At 46.9% G+C, this 23,763-nt stretch overlaps 1 pseudogene; it reads left to right on the top strand.

The window, feature by feature from the left end:
• Positions 1-23,763, top strand: part of LOC135460511 (protein patched homolog 1-like) — a 144,345-nt pseudogene that overhangs the window by 115,293 nt on the left and 5,289 nt on the right.

The raw sequence follows: 23,763 nt of genomic DNA on the forward strand, positions 1-23,763 counted from the left end.
ATTTGGCTTGAGCAATATTTCTTGTCTACTTGCATCTTCTGGACTATGCTGGCAAAATAAAACAGGGGATTCCACAAGGAAGAAATATCAAAACAGTTGTAACACATAAAATGAAAGATCTTAACTTCTTCTAATACATTACCTCACCAGCCAGGTTTTGACATTGTTTTCTAATTTTTTGTACTGGTACCTGGGTTATTATATGTATTTTGTTTTCTTTAATTTCTTTTGCGTTTTCTAGAAGGACTTTTCTGTGGCCATCAATTTTCAACAATCTGATATATTAAACTTTCCATAAACACCCCCTTCTTTAGCCAATAAATAGTCTAAAGCCAATCTATTATGATGCACTACAGTTTTTGTTTGGCTTTGCTGACTTGATATTAACTCTAATGCCTAGGTGGCTTTATTTGTTATCATTTCTATAACTGCTTGGAGTCTTGTAAGACTATCCAGCATATAATTTGGGGTCAATACAGAGTTAAATTGCTGTGCTGGTTTTACCTTTTTGTTTACTATTTGTTTTTTTACCGAATCCTGAACTGTATCTGTAAGATTAAATGTAAAACAAATCCATCTCTCTCCTTTGGGACATTCAATTCCAAATATATTGCCACTTTTTCCTAAGTTTTTTGTAATCCAATAATTTTCTCTGTTTTGCGTACAGGTTCTTAATTTGGATGGGTTATAACAGTGGCTGTTGACATGGGTGTGTGTAATAAAAGAGGAACTTTGGTTTCTTTCTATGTGATGCTTTCTGTAGCATTTGTGACACGATCTTGCTGGAATCCTGAAAGGGAAAAGACAATAAATAAGTGCCAGAAACAGGAATAACAGAGGTCCAGTATGGCTTATACTCCCACCTCCCATGCCTGTGAGGTTGCAACCCACAGAAGGTGTATTTGATCTTCTTGGTGATGAAATACAGAGGCCAATCTGGTCTTGCCCTCTATTTCCTTGTCACTTTTTCTTAGCTAATTTCCAGGCATATTGTTTTTGACACCCCTTAACTGTGGTTTCCCACCATTCCTCAGGTATCTTATTCAACAGGCACTAATAATTCCCATCCACAAAACTAAATTATTACTTTAACACTTCTTGCAATAAGAGCATCAATTTTGTGAACTACAATACTAATTATTCCCACAATTCAAACATTTACTTACAACCCAGATAGCATGTCCAGTATTGGAATGAATCAAATAAAGTTTACTGACGGAAATGGTAATTCCCCTTCTTCCCTGTACAATTCACAGGCTAAGGTCAGAATACAAAAACAGTCTTGATCCTTCTGTCTGAAGTATTACTCCCCAAGCAGATGTTTTATTCAGGCAGTGCTTGGAACTAGTGATACAAGCATTGCCTTATTTCTTAATTAGGTGTTATTCTTTGTACATTTCTTGGATCATTTCAGTTTTCCCAAACTATTACCACTCAGCCCCCATTGGAAAGTCAGTTTGGTATCACCCAGTTTAAACGTGATAGTCCATTTATCAGGTTCCTTCACAAGTCCTTTGATTCTGCTGGCATGAATTCACCCTCTTTCTGTGATTCCGATTGTTGCTTCAGTAGTGTTATGAACAAAAATTCAGTTAATATTTTTTTGTGAGAAAGAGTTACAGGGACGCAGCCAAGTCTCTGTCTCTGCCAGAGTTCTTAGTGTTTTGTCATGATAATCATGGGTCGTTAGAGCTTATCTCCTCTTTTGTATTAGTAAAAGGCCTGGCTGGGTGGAGTGATGGCCCTTCCCCGAGGCTGTGCGCTCTTCCAACATAGGGAAGACACCTGAGAGGGTGGGGGGGGTTATGCAAAGTGACTCCAAAGTCCAGAATGCTTTGTGGGACCACGACTCGAAATGCAACGAGAAAACCCCAAAAACAACGAGCCAAATAAGAATTGAGAGACTAAAGTGATGTCTGGACATGAGGAGCCAAGTGCTGAGCCTGCAGAGATGCGGAGTCCCTCTCGCCCTGAGCAGGGAGTGGTCCCAACGCCGGGACCAACCTCCTGAGAAGCTCAAAGGACTAAGATCTGACGGAGGACATCACGCCCTAAAGGCTCCCACGAGGACTGGATCCCCCGGCTCTGCCCCTAGTGGACAGAGCTGCGCATATCCTCCTCCTCTGAGTCGCCCTGGGAGACGCGACGGGGACTGCAGCCCTGCCGAGCCGCCCAATCCTGAGCTGATCACTTTTAATAAAGGCATTAAAAAGGAGAAGAAGTCTCCTGGCCCTGTTTATTTCAAGTAGTACCTGGACAGGACTTCTTAATAGCATAGTAATAAAAAAGACAATACTGCATTAACTTTTACCATTTGCTTTCCTTCCAAACTTTCTGGGTTTAGCTAAAAGCTTTCTCAACAGCAGCCTCTTCTTCTTATATCCAGCTGTGCTAATAGCTGCAGAGGCAAAGTCTTCTTTCTGTGAGTTACAGTTAGTTAAACAAGAAAGGCCAGGCTGATTTTAACATGAGATGAATCACATCTATTGCTTTTTACTTTTTTGGCAACATTTAACTGTTTTAGCCTTACAAACCCATTATTCAGGAAAAAAGAAACAACTTCTTTTTAACAGCAAACAAAACAAAAAACTTCTTACTTAAGAAAAATAAACCACTTTGTGAGGTTTGGAGAGTCAGCAATCTCTGCTTTGATTTTATCTTTTAGTGCTAGCCCCCTCCCCCTCTTTTCACAGCCTTACTGTCAAACCGCTATTCCTCACCCTTCCCCCGCTGCTGCCACTTAACTGCAGGGCCCCAGCCGGTGGGAGCAGGGGAGAACAGCCACGGGCATGGGGACCCTGGGGGCATGCTTTGGGTCCCTTTTGCCCCCTCTCTCTCCTTCTCTCTCTTTGTCTTTCCTTCTCTCTCTCTTTCTCTCTCTCTTTCTTCTCTCTCTCTCTTGACCCACTTACCAGGGCCGACGCTGCCATCCTGGACTCGAGATCCTGATAGTCTGGAAGCCACCCTGGCAGTTCTGCCACTGGGCCAGCCTGCTCCTGGCCGGCAAACCTGTGTAATCTGCTCCCAGCACCGCTGCCAGATCACCTCCATCAATCGGTCCCTGCCGCAGTCCCCGAGACCCTGCTGCTCGTAGGGAGTGGTCAGACACCTCCCAACCTTGGCAACCCCAAATTTGGAGTTCTCAGGTGCTCCTGACATTCTTTTTCTTTCTTTAGTCAACTTATCCTCTTTTCCCTTCAAGGAGGGCCAGTTCTGCTAAACCCTTTCCGCACCCCAGTTCAGCTCTTAACAACCACGTGTTAAGACACTTCCCTGCCTTTCATGCAAAAAAACCCCACTTTCACACTTCTGCTCTCTTCTAGCACCAAGATGTCATCACTCCACATTCAAACATCACAGAGTCTGCTAACCACCCTCCTACTTCAACTTCTCTCTTTCTTCTCTTCTTACTTTCTTTTTTTCTTTGATTCAACACACCTCAGGCTGTATGAGGTGTACCCAACTAGTTTACTTCCAAAAGTAAGCTTACAAGTTTCTTTTACTAGGATTGCAGTAGCTGTTATAACTTGAATACATACTGGCTAGCTGTGGCTTACTGGGTCTAACATCGTTTATATATAAGCTACTAGAATTTTTTTACTCTTCCTCACTCCTGAATTAAAATTTTATGAGCTACTCCATTTTCTGTATTTATATATAAATGATAAAGGATTTTTATAACAAGGGTAAGCATAAAGCTGCTACTTAGGCTAGTTTTAACTTCAACTCTTTTAATTTAACAATATCTTTCTTGGTCCATTTTATATCATGTCCCTCTGTCAATTTTTCATACACAAATTTTACTGCCTGTGTGTACCCTTCAATCCAAATCTATATTTTTTCAATAACCCCAGTAATTTTCTGATCTTCCTCTTTGAAGAGGGAGGGAGAAGGGATAAAATTCCTGCAATTCTCTCTTGGTTGAGTTTCCAGCAACCTTTATTTATTAAGTGCCTAAAATATTTTACCTCTGGTTCTACAAATTATGGTTTCCCTTTTGATACCCTTAATCCTCTTTTCCCCGAGAAAATGTAAAAGTTGTATAGTAGCCTCTCTCACTTCAGCTTCCCTAGATAGTAAAAGATCATCCACATATTGGATAATTTGTATTCCAGGAGGAGTAGGGAAATCTTGTAGTATTGCTTCTAAAGCTTGCCCAAATAAGTTTGGGGATTCTGTAAACCCCTGTGGTAACTTTGTCCATTTTAATTGCTGCTTTCTCCCAGTTTTTGGAACTTCCCATTCGAAGGCAAAAATATCTCATCTCTCCTTGGCTAGTAGGCAAGGCCAAAAAGCATCTTTAAGGTCCACCACACTAAACCACTGATGCTGGCATGGGACTTTACTTAGAAGCGTATAAGGATTTGATATCACTGGGTAGCGAGTCCAAGTTCTTTTATTAACCTCCCTTAAATCTTGTACTAGTCTATAACTCCCATCGGGCTTCTTTACTGGGAGAATAGGGGTATTATGAGGAGACATACAAGGTTCTAATGTCCCATCCTTTATTAGTCCTTCTATTACTGGCTTCAAACATTCCCTTCCTTTTAAAGATATAGAATACTGACATACATGTATAGGACAATCTTCTCTCTCAATTGTAACCCTTATGGGGTCAATATTTAATACTCCCCTATTTCCTTCCCCAGCCCAAACTTTCTTGTTGATTTTTCTTCATCCTCTTGGCCAAGTTTTAAAACTCTAGCTGTCATTTTCCTATCTTCTGGTATAACCCCTATTCCTAATTTCAATTGTAAGTCTCTCCCCAATAAGTTGCTACCTGCCCCTGGGACCAAAAAGACATCTCCCATCCAAATTTTAGTTTCCCCCTCAATTACCACATCTTTAATGACTGGAACTGTAAAACTTTCTCCTTTTGCCCCTGTTACTTTCACTGTATGTTTGCTCACACTATAACCTTTTGGAATATTTAACAGGCAGGTTCTTTCTGCCCCTATGTCTACTACAAATTCCAATTCTTCTTCTTGGGGATCCACTTTTAAAGTTCTCACAGGCCCCAGATGGTATTTTTTCCCTTAAAAAATAGAGCTTATGACCTCCCTATTCCTCCTCTGTGCCCATCTCTTTAAAGATTTTCAGGTCTTCATCCGCTTGCTTAGGACCATTTTCCAATTTCTCCTAAATTTGCTTATCTATTTAGCTGGAGTTTCTTCTTTTCCCTCTAAAAGCTGTCCCTTACAAACCTTTTTTTTTTTTTTTTTTTTTGCATTTCACCTTTGATATGCTGCCTCATTTATTCCCTTGATTATGTAATTATTATAATTATTCATGTGTTTCCTCCCCTCCTCATTATTTTGACCCCACTCAGGAGGTACAGTTGGCATTTTCCCTTCTCTGAGGGTCCCTGCGGATTATTTTTTTTCCCAAGATTTTATTCTAGCTGCTCTGATTAATTGCCTTTCTTCCTGAGAAAAATATTATTTTCATTATAGACCACATCTCTTCTCAAGTATAAATGTTTGGAGCAACAAATTGGTCTAATTGTTCAGCTATGCCTATGGGATCCTCAGAATATCCCTTTTATTTATTTCTTAAAATTTCTGGCCTCAGACAAAGCCAAAGGGGCATTTAGAAACCCCAGTCTGCCCCCTCCTATGGGAACCTTTCTTAATTGAAATAGACCAATCCCGTTATCCCATTCTTTTTGGATTTTTATCTTCTATAGCCTTTCTCCCGTATTTTTAGGAAGAATCAGGAGAGGGCTTTCTTTTAACTGAACTTTTAATGCTTTGATAAGGTGATTCCTTTAGAGAGAGAGAGATCCCCTGACCAGCCGGAGCTGTGGTTACCAAGGGAATGGAGCTCGGGGCAGGATGGGGGGGCTCGGCATAGTGCCAAGTCTCGGTTATCCGAAGGTGGGGTCTGCAGGCGGAATCGCCCGAGGAGGGTGTTCCAGTGCAGACCAAGCTGGAGTGTGGATAGCCCCCCACATGGCTAATGGCAGCTGGTCTGCCAGAGACAAAGCCGGCGAGAGACCCCGCTGCTGCGGAGGTAGCCGGCCCGGGCAGGGCAGCTGGGGATGGGACAGACGGGGCAGACGGGACCCGCCCTCGGTGCGGTCCACAAGGTGGCCACGTTTTCGCACAGCAGGACAGACCCTCACCTCCGCCGTCACGAGCAGCGGAGCGGCCGCGGGCCAGGCAGCTGGGACTGGGACAGATGGACTGTGCTGAAGCTGGCACAGGGGCTGGGGGGGGTGGTAAAGCCACGAACGGGTGGGGGAAGAAATGGAACAGAGGAGGTAATGTCTCTGACCACAAGCAGCCCAGGGACAGATGTCTTCTTCAGAATGTCAAAATTCCTGAAGGCAGCAGGAGAACAATACCCCATTTACCTAAGAATAGACGTGGCCATGGCGATGATCATCAACCTCCAGGGTAATCCGGAGACACTCAGATGATCACCAACCTCCAGGGTAATCCGGAGACACTCAAGAGTAATCATCGCTGGACTGATACCATCCATCGAGATAACAGAAGTCACCAGAAAAATACATCTGAATACACGACTTCCCCACATGATCAGCGCCTGCCACTATTCAGGAAACAGCAACTGTCCAGCCCTGCACAGTGAAAGAAAATCTCATGCATATGTGGGGTTACAAAAGAAATCGGGGCACCTCTGCCTCAGGCATAAAAAACTGTATAATACAGCCCTGCTTGAAGCGGCACGCTTGAACAGAGGGAGGTCTGATGTGATAGAAGTTGGATCTATGTTCATCCAGCGCCGATCCCAGACTCGACGCTATCTCTGTGGCTGTGGTGGTTTCGAGGACCATATTTTGGTCACGGGAAAATGATAAATAAATCTTTTTCGCACTTTTGATAATTTGGCTTTTGATTGATCCTTTAGAACAATCATGTTGACCCCGACGTGATCTGAATTTGGCATTCAGGGGCCCCTCTCTGGTCAGGAGGCACCCCCGCTGATTTCAGCGGCCTGACAGGATTGGGAGTCAACAAAACCAATCAGACACCGAACCAAAGCCAGAACCACAGCCAAAGAGAGGATATAAATGGGCCCAGAGATTTCGAGAACTCCGAGCGATCCAGAGAGGGATCTCTGGGGTCGCAGTGTTTTTTTTTTCACTCGGAAAATCTACGTGCACGAAGAATCCACACAGGAAAAGGAACCGTGAGTACTGTGTGGTTGAGTGGGGTGTGATTGAGTGTGTGTGTGAGACGTGCTTCTATCACGAAGCAAGTGTGGACCCCAAGATCACAGTTCCACTCTCCCGCAAGGGAAGTGGTTGGTCACGGGGGAAGCGGATTCTTTGGCTCATCACACACGTGAAGCCTGAAACTCGGGGGGAGTTCAGGGGGTTCGATCACAGGTTTGGATCAGAAGGGAAAGGACATTCCCAAAGAGGTTATGGGAGCTGGCAAACCTTCTGGTCTGGAATTCAGGTAAGAGAGCTTGTTACCAGCCAAAAAGTCCATGAAACGGTTCTCCGTGAGGCTAAGTAAGCTGGTAGGTTGAAACAGATGTCAAGCACCAAACCAGTACCAGACAAGAGACTCTGGATTCGTGCCAAGAATCCCAGCCAAAAAGGACTTGAGATAAGGAAAATAGTGAAAGGGTTTTTTTTCTAAAGATGAGACTGAAAAAGAGTAAGTGCCAGAGAAAGCCCCAGGGAAACCCTCCCCAGGTTACTGAAAAGGTTTTGCCAGAAAGCCCAAGGAGAAGCCCGTTGGGGGGGATGTTAGAACATTGGGAAGACAGCCCCAGGAGGGTGAGGAAATCCATGGAAAAGATGATTCATTTTTGTATGGAAAAGTGGGGAGGAAAGGAGATCGCAAAATATGTGGTCTGGCTGGTTTTTTGGCACCTTCAAAATGGGGATGTGAGAGACCCTGTATGACCATGTAGTCGATCAGTACCCACAGAATTTTGAAAAGGATTGAGTATCCTTAGATGTGGAAAGTTGCTTGCTTGGGATTGTACCCGATCAGAGCCCACAGGCACTCAGCAACCTGGGGCAGGGAATGGGAACCACTGGAAAACCTTCCACCTCCCTATCTAGTCCCTCCGCCCCAGCCCGCACAAGCCCAAGTACCTCAGGTATCCGCGCTGCTCCCAGAGGCATCGCTCCTGCAGGGACAGGCTTTGTCACCTCCGCTCCCACCGGAGCTGGCCGTGGTGCCTCTGAGTCCACCGGAGCAGGCAATAGCGCCTTCCTTCCCATGTGAACGGGCATCAGTGCCTCCGCTCCCAGGCAAGCAGCCCCAGACCCCGCCACCGCCCAAATTTGAGAAGAAAGAGATCCTTCCCACGAACCAAGCTAACTCTCCTCCAGCCCATCAAACGAGGTGAAGGACGAGGAAAGTGACCACTGGAGATAGTGGAGATGAGGAGGAAAAGCCCAATCTCTTCCCTTTAAGGGAGGTACCAACAGCTCCAGGAGTCATCGGCTTTGTACACCCGCCGATCGACACTGGAGATGTGAGGGCTTTCAAGAAAGAAATGGGAAAACTGATGGACAATCCATTGGAGGTGGCAGAAAGATTAGACAAGTTCCTAGAGACCAGCATCTACACTTACGAGGATCTCAATGCAATCTTGAAATTGCTGTTCAACAGCGAAGAAAGGGAAATGATCAGGCAAGCCACGATCAGAGACTGGGAACACAGGAACCTGCAGGGGGAGTGAGGGGATCAGAGGTGGCCAGACCAGAAGCCGTCGTGGAATGCCCAGATGGAAGAAGGTAGACAGAAAATGATAAATCTTAGAAATATGATGATACAAGGTATTCGGGAGGCGGTGCCAAAAGGGAAAAATATAAGCAAGGTGCTCAGAGAATGCTAGGGAAAGGACGAGACACCCACAGAGTGGCTGGAAAGGCTCTGGAAAAGCCTCAGAATATATTCTGGGAATGTCCCTGAATCCCCGATTGGGGCGGTCTTGTTGAAAACCCAATTTGTGGCAAAATCATGGGAAGACATAAGGAAGAAATAAGAAAAGATAGATGGATGGCAGGATAGAGAATTTCAGGAATTGCCCCGGGAAGCCCAGAAAAAAAAAAGCAGAAAATGCAGGCGAAAGTGCTAGTGGCTGCAGTGAGGGAGGCCCAGAAACAGAAGCAGGTCCAGGACTCGGCAAAGTCAGCGCTGTCGAAGAAACAGATCCCTTCCCAAGGCAAGGGCTGAAACAATCAGAAAAAGGACTTTTTGTGCTATTACTCCAAGCAGAAAGGATACATTCGGAGGAATTGTCCCAAGAAGGAAAAAGATGAGAAAATGTTTCAGGAAGATTAGGGGTGTCAGGGGCTTTTTAGTCTGGGGTCTGGAACACCGAGGAAGCACTTGATAAAATTGAGACTAGGACCCCACTGGCAGGAGGTATGGTTTTTAGTAGATTCTGGAGCTGAACAGACCACAGTACAGCTGTTACCACGAGGGTGCTCTCTGAGCGATGATGCAATGATGGTAATCAGAGAGAAGGGGGAACCATTTAAGGTTCCAATCATAAAGAATGTCGAAATAGAGACAGAAAAAAAAAAGTGTATAGGAAACAGGTTATTAATAAAAAGTGGCAGATTTCAATTTGCCAAGAGGGGATTTGATGGTGGCGTTGGAAATCCGTTTAGCAGTGCAAGATTCCCAGCTCAAGGTGAGATTGTATCAACTCACCACTCAGGATGAGGAGAAAATTTATCCAAAGGATCCGTATGTCCAAAGGGAGACTGGAAGTTTGGACATAGAGCCAATTCATATTGAAATTGAAAGGCCAGAGGACCCCATTCAGGTCAAAAAATACCCCATCCACATGGAAGGGAGGAAGGGGTTGAAACCAGTGATTGACGAATCTGTGAAAAAGGAATTTTGGAGACGTGCATGTCCCAGACATAACACCCCGATTTTGGCAGTACGGAAAATAGATGGTAGCTACAGGCTAGTGCAAGATTTGAGAGCTGTGAATCAGAGGACCAAGACACTGTTCCCCATGATCTCGAATCCTTACACTCTGCTGAATAACATCTCTCCTGAGGATACATGGTAAAGTGTGATTGACTTGAGAGATGCTTTCTGGACTTGTCCTTTTAGCGAAGGACAGCAGAGATTACTTTGCATTTCAATGGGAAGACCCAGAAACTAACAGAAAGCAACAACTCAGATGGACATCGTTGCCTCAGGGCTTCATAAATTCTCCAAACCTGTTTGGACAAGCACTCAAACGAGTGCTGAGTCACTTTGTGCCAACGAAAAGAACAAAATTCTTACAGTATGTAGACGATTTGTTGATTGCAGGTCTGAGAGAGGAGGATGTAAGGACGAGTACCATTGAGCTTTTAAACTTTCTTGGGGAAAAAGGGCTAAAAGTGTCTAAGTTGAAGCTGCAGTTCACAGAGCCCGAGGTGAGATATTTGGGACATTGGTTAACCAAAAGGAAAAAGAATTTAGATCTTGAAAGAGTGGCGGGGATTATTGCCCTGCCACCCCCATGGACAAAAAGAGAAGTGAGGCAAGGCAGTTACTGGGGTTGTTGGGATATTGCCGGCAATGGATCGAAGGATACAGTGAGAAGGTGAAGTTTTTGTATGAAAAACTCACCACGGACAGAATCAAATGGACAGAAAAGGATGAGGATGAATTTAGGGGAGTCAAGGAAGCACTCATGGAAGCACCAGTGTTGAGCCTCCCTGACATGAAAGGGCCATTTCAGCTGTTTGTGGATGTGAGCAGTCACACAGCTCACAGCATGCGAACACAGGAATGGGCTGGGGCCAGGAAACCAGTTGATTACTTGTCTAGGCTTCTGGACCCTGTAAGCAGGGGTTGGCCCACGTGCTTGCAAGCTATCATAGCTGTGGCATTGTTGGTGGAAGAAGCCAAGAAAGTAACTTTTGGAGCACTATTGGTAGTATTTGTGCTGCATAACATGCAGGTTATACTACAACAAAAGGCAGATAAATGGCTCATGAACGCTTGGTTGCTAAAATATGAAGCCATTTTGATTCACTCGCTGGATTTAGAATTGCGGACAACAACCGCGCAAAACCGGGCTCAGTTTTTGTTTGGGGAAGCCTCGGAAAAGCTCGTTCATGACTGTGTGGAAGCGGTCAAATTGCAGACCAAGATAAGACCAGATTTAGAAAAAGAGGAATTGGACGAAGGGGAAAAATGGTTTGTAGACGGCTCAAGCAGGGTGATTGAAGGGAAAAGGGAATCAGTACATGCAGTCATGGACGGGAGAACAGGAAAGGTGATAGAGGCAGGTCCTTTGAATGCAGGATGGTCAGCACAGGCTTGCGAATTGTATGCAGTTCTGAGAGCCTTGAAGGGACTTAAAGGAAGAAAGGGAACTATTTTCACAGATTCTAGGTATGCCTTTGGGGTGGTTCACACATTTGGGAAAATTTGGGAAGAAAGGGGGTTGATCAACACACAAGGACGGGGACTGATGCACGGGGAATTGATCCAGTACATTCTGGAAGCGATAAGGGAGCCAGAAGAAATTTCGGTTGTCAGTGTGAAAGGGCATCAGGTAGGGATGCAGTTTTGAACCCGGGCAAACAATTTGGCAGACCAGGAGGCAAAAAGTGTGGCATTGATGATGGTGAGTACCCCGGAGATCAAAGGAATCGAGATCCCAGACAACCCTCCTCAACGCTCCCAAAAGGAGATTGAAAGTTATGGGAAAATAGGGGGAAAATTGGAGGAAGGTAAGTGGAAATTACTGGACAGGAGAGAACTAGTCTCCAAAGGCTTTACCAGGACAATCTTGAGGAGATTGCATTAGCAAACACATTGGGGGGCTCAGGCCCTAGCAGAGCAATTTCTGAAATTTTTCGAGTGCAGAGGAATTTATGAATTGGACAAACAGGAGGTACAGGGATGCCTGATCTGCCAGAAAATTAATAAGGCTAAAGCAAGACAGGTAATCCTGGGAAATCGTCTGTCACCCTGGTTTTTTAAGATTTTCTAAGCCTTCTGCTGTTGACATTCTTGTAGTGAACTTTCTCACACACTTTCTGTAAATAACTCATTATTCTGCATTCCTTTATGGAGGAGGAGAAAGTTATGGTCTGTTGGTTTGACCAGTGTCATTGGAGAGGTGGCACTGTCACCCTCCAATCTGCTGTCACTTTTGGAAAACTATAAATGTTGGAGTCAGAAAATAAACTGCCCTTTTTTCTTCACCTGGAGAAGGAGCGGTGTGTGCTTGTGTTTTTTCGTGTCCTATAGTGACATCTGGTGACGCCGAAGTATACTGCAGCCTAGGCTGGGACACAGTGCAGATTGCCGGTGAGGTCGTATTGTCCTCCTGTCTTTGGTGCTTTGCGTGCTGTTCTTGTGGTGATGGCAACCTCTGTGGGTTTCGAGGAGGATTTCCTTGTTTTGGACCTCTGGAGGGGGGTCCTGGAGTGGAAACAGGTTTCCCTTTCCTGGAGTGATTTTGAGAGATTCATTTTGTGGACCCGAGAGCAGGGGTTCTTTTTGGACCCTGCGAAGGCATTCTCCAGGGATGCGTGGTCTCTCGTGGCGGTCCGCCTCATGGAGGCCCTCTTTGATGATTGCACCGTAGATGTGGGATCACTGCTGGTGCAGTAGAAAAAGTATGAGGAGCTTTGTCAGGGGTCTGGTTCTTGTACCCCTCGGAGTTCTCAGGGGAGTCCTTCTGTCTCGGACGTGGACGAGGGGGAGTTTGAGTTTCTGTCCGATGTGGAGTCCTCTCCCCTGCCCCGGGACGGTGTGCTGGGGGGTGGTGATTGTTCCCCCGGGGTGGATTGGGCTCCTGGCCAGCTGGTCCCGTATCCGGGGGACGGAGCCCCGTGGGCTTCTGGGGGCTCTGTGGATTCGGCAGGCCGTCCTCGCCCCTCCCCGCCCTGCGCGGGCGGTGGGGCGGGGGATGTGCTGCCCTCTCTTTGTGCCTTCCCGGCCATTGAGGGTCATCCTCCGCCTTGGCTTGAGTCTGATTCGGTGAGGACTTTTTGTCTGAACTGCAGTGTTTCCACGATGTTCCCCATGAGGGCAGCGGAGGCAGGTTTGCACATCTCTGAGTCGGGCTCCTTGGCGGGGGGGGGGCGACTTTGCCCATCTCTGGGCCTGCGCAGCCTGCTGGGCATGCACAGCCGGTGGAAGCAGCCGGGAGCGCGGCGTCGGTCGGCGTTCTGTCTGACCCCGCTCCGGTGGGTGGGCAGCCCGCCCCTCTCCGCTCGGTGGGGGCGGTGCCCGCTGTGGAGTCTTGCGGCTCAGGACGGACGCTCATAGGGGGCTTGCCGGGCTCCCTTGTGCCGCCCCGCGGTGACTCGGCTCCGTGGGCCGCGCCTGTCTCGGTGTCCCGCCCCTCCCCCGTGTCTGGGGCCAGGGCCCCGCGCCGGTCTCCTCCCGGCCCGCACCGGATTTGCGGGCTGTGCCGGCACCTGCGTCCGCCGAGGCGCCCCCTGCCGGGACTGCGGCGCAACAGGGCGCTGAGGTATTTACCTTTAGCGCAACTGCTGAGACGGCTGGTGGGAGGCTGGTGGGTGCCCGGGGCCATGGCGCTTCCTCGTCGAATTTGTGGACACTTCCCTCGTGCCAGGTGACCGTGCGTCCGAGGAACCCCGAGCATTTCTGGCGAGAAGACAAAACTAAGACCAACGAGATGACTGAGCCTGTCTCCTTGCGGTATCTGCAGGGTCGTGGAGCGAGCTCCTCTGGCTCTGCCCGTGCTGCAGGGGGCACAGGGGCAAGTGGTGTTTACCTGGTTCCCAGTCAATCATCTCCTCTTGTCCCTCTGGGGCCCAAGGACCAGGACACAGAAGGTGCGGTGGCTTTGTCAGGGGGTTCCCAGGCTTTCCCTGTGCTCAGGGGTATTACTCCTAACACCCACGAACCCCTTTCATATAAGCTGGATAGGGAAGCCCATGAAGTGGCCGCTTAGCACGGTTTGGGGTCTGCTGAGGTTATGCAGACTCTCCGGAGGATTGCTATGGACATGCTGACACCTCACGATCTCCGTCATGTGGCGGGCTCTCTTTTTGACCCTGTGCAATATGATGTTTTTGAGATCAAGTGGGCTCGTTTGGCAGCCAAAGCGGTGGTACAGAATGCTGCGCTGACACCGCAGGACCCCAGGCGTGGGGTTTTCTCTGACATGCTGTTGGGAACAGGGCTTTATGAAAATGTTCAGGGGCAGATTGGATTTGATCCCCTTGTGCTTGACCAGTGCCACATGCTGGGCATGGCAGCGATTGTTCAGACCCTGGAAATGGCTGCTCTGAAGCAGCCGTTTGTGACCATTGTCCAGGGGGATGATGAGCCTTTCATGGCATTTGTGGCAAGGCTGACTGCATCTGTGGAGAGGCAGGTGCCTGATCCTCTGGCAAGGAGGGTGATGATTGCAAACCTTGTGAGATGTAATTGCAATGATGGTTGTAGGAGGGTCATAGTGGCTCTGCCTGGTTTTCCTACTGTCTCCCAGATGGCGGAGGCCTGTGTGGACATTGACCCCTCGGGTCAGAAGTTGGCTTCCGTGGCTGCTGCTGTGCAGCCAGTTTGGGCGGCACTGCAGGGCAAGCGGCCACAGCAGGGGCCTGCGAAGGCTGGCAAGAAGCGGGGGAAGAAAGCGCAGAAGGTCAAATTCCCCATGTTCTTGAGCGCCCGGTGTGGTAGGCCGAATCACATGTCCAATGTTTGCAAGGCAACTCTTTGTGTTAATGGCCAGGTTTTACTGGGCTCTGGAAATGTCAAGCGGAGCGCACAGGAGGTGCGCGTCCAGACACAAGCTTCTCTCCAGACCCAGGAACCGAGGGAGATCTCCTTTGCTGGCTTGCAGCCAGCACCCGCGGATCAGCTGGTGTGGATATCTGCACCGCAGCAACAGTTGTCTTAGAATCTTGTAAAATACACAAGGTTCCCCTGGATGCCTTCGATCCCTTGGGTGGGGGCATGAGTGCTCTCCTTATGGAGAGGTCTAGTGCCACCCTTCAGGGCATCATTGTGCACCTGGGGCTCATTGATGCGGATTTCACAGGGCAGATTTGTGCCATCATCTCCACGCCCACTCCCCTCCCCCCCGTCACGATCCTGAAAGGGACGCAACTTGCTCAACTGGTGCCTTTTAAGTCCTCTGTTCACAGGACAGCTGACTGGTCACGTGGAGCTGGCGGCTATGGATCCACTGGGCCGCCTCAAGTTCACTGGACTGCTGTCCTGACCAAGGACCGTCCCATGATGCTGTGTACCCTGTCTGTTCCTGGTGCGACGCTGTCGGAAATCCACCTCCGCGGGCTTCTTGACAGCAGTGCTGACATCACAGTTCTCTCCCTTGATGCCTGGCCCCTGGAGTGGCCCTTGGATCTGGTGGAGACATCTGTCGGGGGCCTGGGAGGGACGGCACAATGCTACGTGAGCCAGCGGCCCGTGCTGGTCGTGAACCCAGAGGGACAGATGGCCTGGGTTAGGCCTCATGTTACTTCTACTCCTGCCAACCTCTGGGGAAGGGATGTTCTGTCTGTCTGGGGGGTGCGCATCAGGACAGATTTTTGATGGGGACCACTGCAGTGAAGGGCGCAGAGTGTCCTACGCCTCCTATATGGTGGCTGGTGGACAAACCTGTCTGGGAGAAGCAGTGGCCCCTCCCTCAAGATAAATTTGTTGCTCTTCAGAATCTGGTGCAGGAGCAGTTGGACCAGGGTCATGTGGAGCCTTCTACCAGTCCCTGGAACACTCCTGTCTTTTGCATCAAAAAGAAATCTGGGAAATAGAGGTTGTTGCAAGACCTCCGAAAGGTTAATGCTGTGATGGAAAGAATGGGAACATTGCAGGCAGGCATGCCATCGCCTACCATGCTTCCCGCAGACTGGTCGGTCCTCATTGTGGATCTGAAGGATTGTTTCTTTACAATTCCTTTGCATCCCGATGACAGACCAAAATTTGCCTTCTCAGTGCCAGCAATTAACGAGACTGAGCCCGCACAGAGATATCAGTGGAGGACGTTGCCTCAGGGCATGCGCAATTCTCTTGCCATATGCCAAAGGTATGTGGCCCATGCCTTGTCTAGAGTTCACAAGCAGTTTCCTGATGCATGTCTGTACCATTATATGGACGACATTTTGGTGGCCACGTTCACCCTGGATGAGCTGCTGAGGATTCAGCCTTGGTTGCTCGATGCTTTGCATGCTCATGTACTGCAGGTGGCTCCAGAAAAGGTTCAACAACAACCACCTTGGAAGTACTTGGAGGTCAAAATTCTGGATCGGACGATCCGTTGCCAGGAGGTGCAATTTGTGCATTCTGTGAAGACACTGAATGATGCTCAGAAATTGGTAGGGGTCATCACTTGGTTACGTCCGTACTTGGGACTAACCGATGCACAGCTGTCTCCTCTGTATGATTTGTTTAAAGGAGACTCTGATCTAAAGTCACCTCGCACACTGACCCCTGAGGCGCGTAAGGTGTTGGAGGTGGTTCAGCAAGCTGTTTCGGCTTGCCGAGTTTATCGCATTGATCCCTCCGTTGATGTCACTTGTCGCAGACATTTCTTCATAGAAATCCTTTCTTTGGGATTTCTCCTTCTTCTGGGAAGCAAAGGGCCCCAGAAGAAGAATGTAAACAATTGTTATCAGCTGTTGTGAAATGTAGCAGGTGTCCCTGTGATTGGCTCATCTTCCTTGTGTACCATTAAAGGCCAATCACAGGAGCAGCTCAGGGACAGATTCCCTGGGCAAAGAACTTTGTTATTCATTCTTTCTTTCTATTCTTAGCATAGCTGCTCTCTGCAACCTCTCTTCTTATTCCTTTTAGTATAGTTATAATGTATTATATATCTTATATGAATAAATCAGCCTTCTGATCAAGAAACAAGATTCTCGTCCTTCTCTCACCACAGTGACCGTCTAAGGTCGCTGTAATAGTCACTGTGTTCATCACCACTCCATATTTGCATCCCATGGGCATCATTGGCCAATGGAGTGACAAATGGTCTGATTCCTTGCACATTTTGGAATGGGTTTTCCTGCCCCATCAGCGGCAGAGGACGGCAACTGCATTGTTTGAGCTGATCGCTCTCTTGATAATCAAATGCTGGAAACGGTGTTTGCTATTGATGGGTGCAAATCCTGCAAAGATCATACTCCCAGTGCAATGGGAGGATTTTGACTGGAGCTTTGCAAACAGTGTGTCCCTGCAGAGTGCTCTGGAAAACTTTTCAGGGCAGATCATTTATCATCTGCCCAGTCATAGGCTACTGCATATGGCAAAATTCACACAAATCTCTTTGCGGCACAAAAATAGTCAGGAACCCGTGCAAGGACCCACTGTCTTCACTGACGGTTACAGGGAAAACAGGAAAGGCCATTGTTACTTGGAGGGACATGTCGCAGACATTTTTTCATAGAAATCCTTTCTTTCACATTTGTCCATCTTCTGGGAAGCAGAGCCCCAGAAGAAGAATGTAAACAATTGTTATCAGCTGCTGTGAAATGTAGCAGGTGCCCCTGTGATTGGCTCATCTTCCATGTGTACCATTAAAGGCCAATCACAGGAGCAGCTCAGGGACAGATTCCCTGGGCAAAGAACTTTGTTATTCATTCCTTCTATTCTATTCTTAGCTGAGCAGCTCTCTGCAACTTCTCTTCTTATTCTTTTTAGTATAGTTATAATGTACTATATGTCTTATATAAATAAATCAAGCCTTCTGATCAAGGAACAAGATTCTCGTCCTTCTCTCACCACAGTGACCGTCTAAGGTCACTGTAATACAGAAATAGCCTAGTTTCAACATCCCAGGGATTTAAAAAACTTTCAAAATTCTCAGACAGTTCTGGAATTAGCCTGGAGGAGAAAGGGAAGATGTAAGAAGATGTCTTCCCCATGGGTCAATTCTCTGAGGAGAAAAGGCAAAAGGTGTAATTATTAATTATGAATGTAATTGATATTATTAATTAGAAATAAATATTTTTGTAAAAGAATTTATTTGACAAATAATTAATTATTTGTCCCAGTTTGAGACAAAATTTAGGAGGAAACTCCGCAAAGAGGTCTCCTCTAGAAAGCAAATGTCTTGGTTTGAAAAAGACAGGTGTCTGCTAAGGAAGGCAGGAGCCTCCCCTGAAATGGAAAATGTAAACCCCTTCCCTCTGAATTTTTATAATTTTGAAATTAAGGGGGGCTCTCAGGCAAAAATCTGGGAGCAGGAATAACAGCTCTTTATCAGGGAAGAAAATAAAAAAATAAAATACACAATGCAGTAATACAAAACAACACTGACAGAGTCATAATTTGACCTGACACCCTGTTGGTCAGGGTGTTGGTAGCAGTCTGATTAAACGATGGCTGCAGTCCTCCCGGAGTGACAAATGTGGTTCCATTTAAGCAGTGATCCTGTAGAAGGGTGTAGTCTTCCTCTGAAGGTCCAGTGGTGGTGTAAATGGCCCTGGTCTTTCTCTGGGAGTCCAGTGGAGAAGGCTGGCTGTGGTCTTCCAAATCTCTGATTATATCCAGGTAGGATAGCTCCCTCTGGGTAGAGCATCTCAAAATGGGATGATGTAACTTTATCAGTCATGCAGTGAGACTCAATGGCCCATTTATTGGAATATGAATCCCAATATAACCAGTTAGATTGTGCCTGGGTCAGTGTGACCCTCGCTGCTGGGCCAAAGGCGGCACTGTGGTGCTTTACCCCAGAGATACCTTGGCTGCTGGAGAATGCAGCAGGGCACTGGTGCAAGTCCAGGCTTGTCAGGGACTCCATTTACCTCAGGAGAGAGAGCTTCTGGCGATGGTGAAGAGAAGAAAGGAGAGGATTCTGCTGGAGGGTTGCCAGATGTTTATTCCATGGTTACAGAGGTCTGAACCGGGGCAACTGCTGCTAACAGAATGCCGGCCGCATGGTCTCATTAACCTTTTAAGCTCCGGGACAGGGGAAGGGGAGGGGACAGGTGAGCTACCAACCAGGTGAAAGGGGCAGGGTCTCAAGGGACTAGGGACACCTATACGGGCCAATGTCCCCCAGCCTGAGGAGCATCCTTTGAAATTGACGAACCACAAGACGCCTTGCTGGTATGTTAGCCTGATTGACAGGGCACACTCAGCAAGGGGCGAGGGGGAAGGGAGAAGGGATAGGCACACCTAGGAAGGGACCCGGAAGTTTAAAACAGGACATTGCAACACACCGCAACACCCATTAACAGAAGATATCTCCCCGGAGGGAGGATTGGTTGTGGAAGAGATAAAGAAAACTGCCCAATTAACAGAAGATAACTGCCCCACTTCTAACAGATAGGAATAGAATACACACCCCTATTTCCAACCTAAGACAACAAATTTCAGCAGCCCCAACTGATTCGGGAGATAATCTTCTTGGAGAAAAGTGGAATAAGCTGTTTATTTCACAAGCAAAGTACTCACAAACATGAGAAAAATAATAATATTAAACAATAAAACCTCTCTTTGCTCTGACAAGGTGGCAAACTCAGAGAGTCCTTCTGTGGTTCAGAGAGAGGGTCTTCTGTGAGTGTGTCTTGGTCTCTTCAGCCTCTCTCTGTCCTTCCGGGGCTGGGATGCACCTTTCCAGACCTCTGATGGGTCACAGGCATGAGCTCCCAGTGTTATTCTGGGTTTTCAGTCCGGAGCAGGGCTGAATGGTTCCAGAAAAAAAAAAACCAGTCCTGGTGTCATGGTTTGAGCCTGGCACAGAGCCAGTGCCCCCCATGAAAATGCCTCACCCTGGTGTCTGCTGTGAGATGTGACCAGGAATAAGCAAAACAGGCTCCAACTTAAACATAAAGAACACTTTATTACCTACACTACAGGAAAATAGGGAGAGACTATAAGGAAAAAAGGAAAAAAAAAAGAAATTGAAAACCTTACAAAAAAAAACCCCATTTTCCTCCTCCCCACCACCTGACTTTCCCAATCCAATACATTCTCCCAAAACACCAACTGCCCAGCCCGGTACGACACTTTAGTATACTCAAACTTCAGTTCATGAAGAGGAAAGGAGTCCTTCTCGTTCCATAGGCTTCTCCTGGAAACACACTGAAACCTCGTGTGCTTCTCTGTCACTTCGGCACCGCCCGGGGAAAAAAAAAAAAGTCCTTTTGCCGCTTGTAACATCTTCCTTCCATGCCCAGTGCTCTCACCACTGCGCATGGCCAGAGCTGCTTTTAGGGTTGTCTTTCAAGGATGCCTTGTCTCACTCCAAAAAGGCACAGTCTCTGCTTTTGGGACATCTGTCCCCCCCATATTTTTCCAACCCCCTGGGGCCGGGGGGTCCTCACGAAGAACCTTCCTGGTTTTGAGGCACTGCCTCCCCCTAAATGCAGTCTGTGTCACAGGAACAACTGAGTCCATAGCCACGAGAAAAGTCCAGCCAAAAGGCCACTCCAAATCATCTCTCCCCATCCAATCATCTCCACATTCTTCGGGCCAGGTCCTTGTCTTATCTCATCTCCTATCTCCCTTCTTATTCAGCTTCGAGGAGGATTAGCATTTTTGCAAGGCCCCAATCATGCAAGAAAGGGTTAAAAGTTTTCAGTCTCTGTCTGTCCTGGGACGAGATGATACTCCCACACGTGCTGCTGCTGCGGCCGGCCGCTCTCCCTCCCGGGGGGGGGGGGGGGGGGGGCTGGCTGCCCGATGTCTCGATGTCTCTTGGGGCTCCTCCACCCTTCCATCCTTGAAAGCCCCTCAACCCCCACCTCTGTCCAGGCCCCGGGCCTACCGCATGGCCGCCCCTCCCCCGCCCAGCAGCAGCGGGCTGGGCGGGGGAAGAGATCTGACCTCTTCGCCCGACGATGTCCCAAAGAGGGAGTTCCAAGGGCAGTGCCTTGCTTTTAACCCCTGTGTATTCTCGGAGGTGTGTCCAAACCCCACTGGCTACACCAGGTGTCAGTATGAAACCCAAAACCTTCATTGGTTTGACCACAGCTTCCCAGAATTCCCACTCCTTCCTGGTCAAACCACGACACCTGGGAAAACCTTTCTTGCAGTAGCTAACGAGGAAAACCAGCGAAAAAAGCAAAGAAAAACTCCCTGTCTCTCTCTCTCTGCAAAAGATGAGAACCAGGAGAGCATTGAGCCTCATCTCTGTCTTGCTGTCTGTGCTAGGCAGCACAGTCCCTGAGAGAGAGAAATTCCGGGGGAGTAAAGTTAAGCTTCTGCAGACAAACTGCGAGGTGCTTCTCCACCCCCCCACCCTCTCCCCCTTCGCCCTCTCTCTGGGCTTAGCTTAAAGCTACAGGACCCATTTCTGACTAGACTATGGGATACCAGAACATACAGTCACCCCAGGACAAATCCCAATAAATGACTCCCAAAGTATAGAGGTGACAGCAATGCTGAGTAGACATACTAGCAATCCTATCATATCACAAGCCAGTATTACAAAGTACAACAAAACAAGAAACTTAGCCCAGGCCCCAGAGACGACAAATACCAAAAGAGCAAACGCTGCAAGTACGTAGGTACATAATGTAAGTCTGAGAACAAGCGCAACAGCTCTGAGAAAATAAATCAACATTGCGACCAGTGACTATTAAACCAATACAATAAAAGCCTATAACAAATTTGTTTTAACATGCTTTGGTAAAATCTGTCATTATCTCAACCCTTCATGCCCTACATCAGGCACCAAAAAAGACTGTCTAGTCCAGTCAGCACTAAGTACCACATACGATCATTCACTCACCCCCACCTCCCTGGGGAGGAGAATCAGAAAAAAAAGTAAAAACTCGTGTTGAGATTAGAACAGTTTATTAATTTAAATGAAGTAAAAGTAATAATAAAAAAATAATAATTGTACTGAAAAGGAGAAAGGGAGAGGAATAAAACCCAAGGAAAACAAATGATGCACTGTCGCTATTGAGCCCCACACGGCGCAAAGCACCAGGGCTCATTCAGAAGGCTGTTTAGACTTATTTATTATAGCAGCATGTTTCTTTTATAGTTTTACAATATGTTTACATTTACTTAATGAACACATACACTACCCATTGGTCATAAAGAAGAAACAAAACTTTCAATAGGTGAAAGGAACCACGCCACTGTGTAAGCCAACCAAAGTCCAGATCTTCTTGCTTACACTTTTTTCTCTCTCATTCCTCTAGTTGTCATGGTGATGGCCTTGATAAATTCCCTGAGAGAGATATGAGGCTTTCCTTATCTTCAGGAAGCCTTCGCTGGCTCACAAGAACAGCACAGAAATGTCTTTCCCACAATGCACAATACAGGTGTTCACCACCCGTTAACTGATACCCAGACTGTCCCCAAGCAGCAAACCCACCTTCTGGATAACTCCCCTTAGTTTATATACTTGGCATGACGTTCTGTGTTGTGGAATATCCCTTTGGCCAGTTCAGGTCAGCTGTCCCAGCCATGCTTCCTCCTGGCTTCTTGTGCAGCTCCTCTCTGGCAGAGCCTGAGACACTGAAAAGCCCTTGACTCAGGGTAAGCAATGCTCAGCAACAACCAAAACATCAGTGTGTTATTAGCATTAATCTGCTGAATCCAAACCACAGCACTGTGCCAGCTACTAGGAAGAAAATTATCTCTATTCCAGCTTAAACCAGGACATTGCTTCAGCTATAATCATACTTCATATTAAAAATATTTTTTTCCCAGTTTCTTCCTACTGAAATTTGTTTCAAAGATCATTTTCTCATTTTCTTGTTCTATCTTCCTTGCATTTTCCCGAACTCTTTAGGACTTCAGCATGCATTTGACAGTGACTGGGAAGCTGGGAAAATCACTTACAACAATTATAAAAATAGATCTGATTATGCTGTTCTGGCTTACAAACTCTTGGTACAAACAGGCAACCAAGCAAAGCCCATTGACATCAGCCAGGTACTGTATAAGAGTCCATAGTGGTTTATACAGGAACACACAATTCCATCAGGAGTTGGGACAGATGCAAGAAAAATGCCATAGCTCCTTTTTTAATCTTGATGAATTGAAATTTCTGAGTTGTACCTAATTGCATAGTCTCACTGACTTTGAGCTGCATGTTAGCTGCAGAGTCTGGACTGTGTTGAGAAGTATTTTAAAATCAATACCAAGAATGCCTGTCCTTCATGATTATTGGCTGGCATGGGTTAAATGCTGTTCCTGTCTCATATACGCATGCACACACAGTTTCCTCTGCAACTGGTATGGAAGATGCTACTCTGCATCCTTAGGTAGGTGGAAATGGGTGCAAGACATAAAGTCAGTGTTAGTCTTGTTGCCCTAAGTGCCATAATTTCTGATTTGAATCAGATTTTTATATAGGAATGACCTTTGTTCAGCCTTCTGCTGTGGCTTTGAATCTAGCATTCACAATTATTTGGTTAGTTCCTATGAATTTATTCAACACACACATTTTAAAGAATGGTGTTTACAAATGATAGTGAATGGAAGGGTACTGACATAACTATATGCTGTACAATATTATTGCACTGTCATTACTAAATATAGATATACAGTAGTAGAATGCAGAATGGCAGTTGGTTGAGCTGCCTAAATAAATGCATCCTAGCTTCTTTCACAAGGTTATCACAGCATATGACTGCTTTTGCTGCTTTTTAGTGTCACATAGGTAGGTGAAATATGCTGGGTTTAACTCCTTATGCCAAAATTTTATTTTAACCCTTTTATGAAAAAAATTGTGCAGTATCCTAGTTTCTTCTCTCCTAGAATCATTGACTCAGTGCTTTCAGGAAGAAAATACTCTCTTTAGTGAGTTTTGAGTTTCTCAGCAGATCTGCTTATTTTCATTTTTTTCTGACCTTAAAGGTGACAAATTTATGGATTGCACTGTTGAGTTACTATGGTGTGTAAA

The sequence above is a fragment of the Zonotrichia leucophrys genome, unplaced genomic scaffold (genome assembly GCF_028769735.1).
Source record: "Zonotrichia leucophrys gambelii isolate GWCS_2022_RI unplaced genomic scaffold, RI_Zleu_2.0 Scaffold_50_376499, whole genome shotgun sequence".
Classification (NCBI taxonomy): Eukaryota; Metazoa; Chordata; class Aves; order Passeriformes; family Passerellidae; genus Zonotrichia; species Zonotrichia leucophrys.